This window comes from Astatotilapia calliptera, unplaced genomic scaffold (assembly GCF_900246225.1).
Source record: "Astatotilapia calliptera unplaced genomic scaffold, fAstCal1.2 U_scaffold_14, whole genome shotgun sequence".
NCBI lineage: Eukaryota > Metazoa > Chordata > Actinopteri > Cichliformes > Cichlidae > Astatotilapia > Astatotilapia calliptera.
In genome coordinates, this window is record NW_020535663.1 from 166,709 (window position 1) to 169,770 (window position 3,062).

Consider the following 3,062-nt stretch of genomic DNA (forward strand, 5'->3'; position numbering starts at 1 on the left):
AACGTATATTTACAGTGGCCCCTAGAGACAAAGCATGTACACACTCCAAAACACAACGGAATAGCTCCAGGATGCTAGGGGCCGTGTTGAGCTTTCGTTACCTAGTGGCTACACAAGCCAGGAAGTACCAACAATCGGATTGGGTGTGTGGTAATAACAGGTAAATGAATTTATTTATTATTTGAATATATACATATTTAAATATATATGTATATATATATGTATGAGTGTTTGTGTATTAATACAAAAACAATAGACATATGAATTCGATTGTGTAATTTAAGTGATCTACGTAGCTCTGTTTTGGAAGTTCAGTTAACGCTAGAAATGTGTTTTGGAGTTTGTACATGCTTTGTCTCTAGGGGCCCCTATAAATATTTATATATAAACATAAATAAAGAAAACCACGTTTTTTTACATTACTAATTCCTTTTGTTCATAATTTTGTATTGTTGTTGATAATTAATTAATTAAAGCAAGAAAACAACCTGAAGAGCCGGTTCGAAGCCGAAACAGCTGGCTCTTTTTAGTGAGCCGAGCCGAAAGAGCCGGTTCTCTAAAAAGAGCCGGAAATCCCATCACTAGAACTGAATAGAAGGAGTTTTGTTTGTAATGAAACTGCGTGTGACGTGTGTGACATCTGAAGTACAGAAATACCACCATATAAGACACATGTGGAGCTTCAAATGTTAGAGATCCTGCAACTAGCGTTTGGGCTGTGCAGGGGTCTCTCTCTTCCAGAAGATGATTGAATAAAAAGAAATATAAAATGTTTTGACCACTATGAGTCGGTTTTCTCTGTTCTATCATGGTGACAAAAGAATCGGGGTTAATAACTTATAACAACAGTTATCAAGTATACCAATTTAACTTTGCTGATGTGCTTGAAGGAAAATTGTTATTTCCATGTATTTCCCTGTTCTTTCTTTAATTTTGAGGAGTTCCATCTAGCTGTTACAGTGCACCTAAAACAAAAAATCTGATTTACATTTGTTGAATGAGCAATTTTGTAAAATAACAGTCTATTTTTGTGTGCACAGCTTACAAAACTGTACTGTAAGGTATGCTCTGATTGCATGCTAAAATGTTGTTGCTTAAAAATAAAATCTGTAATGTATGATAATTAATAACATTAGCAGAAAGACTTATTAAAAAGTAGATACACAATTTCTATAGAATGGAAAACAACTTAGTTAATTTTTGTTCCTATGAATACCAGCATCCTAAACAACTCCAACAACCATGACGAAAAGTGCTTTCCTGCTCCCCTCACCATCAGCTGATTAACACTGAGCTGCTGCTGTCAACACCATCAAACTTATTTAATGTTTAATGTTATGTTATTTTTAAATCTTTACCAAAGCTTAACGACTGTGGATCCTCACAACTGCTGTTAAAAAACTGTTAGAGATTACAGGAGTAATTTCTTTTTTTTTAAAGCAGCAAGCTTGCATTTTTATTGGTTACCATGTTTATTACCACTTTTATCAGTAAAAACCTTCCTATAAAGTATAGATTTCAATTCAATTCACCTTAATGAGCTGCACTACTTACAGTCATGTGAGCTCTGGTTACTGACAGCAGGTGTGAATGTTTGGAGTCCTAAACTCAGATAGAGATTAGAATAACAAGGGAATGTAAAATGTTTTGATGCACCTGACAGCAGCAGCTCAGAGAGAACTCCAATATGAGGGGAGGAGCAAAACTGTCAGAGTTGTGGCACAAGTGAAGAGAGCACTGTTGGCATTATTGTTAGCACAAAACATTGAAATTTCAAAAGATGTCTAATTATGAAATTGGTCATTGACTCCTGCAGCTAAATAAACATTTTATACCGATTACCAGAACAAAAAAAATAGTAATGCACTTCTTTCACAGATGTCCCATTAACCATCACTTTTCAAAACAATTCGTGCAAGCTATTGAATATGGCCAATAAGTAATACAAATAATATGAAAATGACTTACATATCTTTATGTCAAAGATGGTGTTTGAGATCCCAAAGAATTTAAATGTCAGAAGGAAATAAAAGAAAGTACATGAGAAAGAAAAAGTTGCAAACATTTCCATTTTTTCCAGGATAATTCACAAAATGAACAGTGTAATTATAAGTTTGAAATGCACTGCAAGTGTTTATATGGTAAACTGATCAACTCCAGCAACAAACACTGGCAGTGCAAAAATGTACCTAACTAGCTGACAGACTTTAAAGTCACAGGAAGATATATATAAATGGTGACATATCCCAGAACAAATCTGAACATAAAAATATTTTTAATTGTCTGTCTTCAGCAACTGTGTGCTGTACAAGCAGTATAAAATTTTAACATGTTTCATTTGCAGTTGAATGACACAAAATCACTTAGAGGGGCACATATGACCTGCAGGCTGCACTTTGGACATCCTGCAGTAGACTGCTACATAGACTACTTAACTATGCATAGGGGGATATTCAATGAAAGACTTAATTTTATTAAATAGTTAATTAAGCCATCAATGGGAGTTAGATTTAATACTAGTGTTTTACACAGCATTCAGCTATAGTAACATGTTCTGCATTTTCCTACATCACCATCTGATCTGAACAGCTGCACTTAAGTATTAAATTAATAACTGCCCTGGCCAAACATTTTTCAGTAACCAATAACTAGATGGAACAGCACAGTATCTAAGGCTACGTCCACATGTACACGGGTATTTTTGGAAACGCAGATTTTTCTGTGCGTTTGCACCTTTCATCCACACGTAAATGGCATTTTCGGTCACTGAAAACAAAGATTTTTTTGAAACTCATGCCAGGGTGGAGATTTTCGAAAACTCAGTTTTTGCGTTTACTGTGGACGAGGGAAACAGAGGAAACGCAGCATCAAACGTCTGTGCCTTTTTTGACGTCACACTGTGCGCCAGGTTATTGCTTCGGTGAAATGAATTTCTACAATGGCGGACTTGGACAAAATACCATTACTGTTAATTTTACTCTATGCAGTGTTTCAATGCTTACATATACACACAGTTACTGTCCCTCCACACATAGATTGACAGACCACGTGACTTTCGCGCA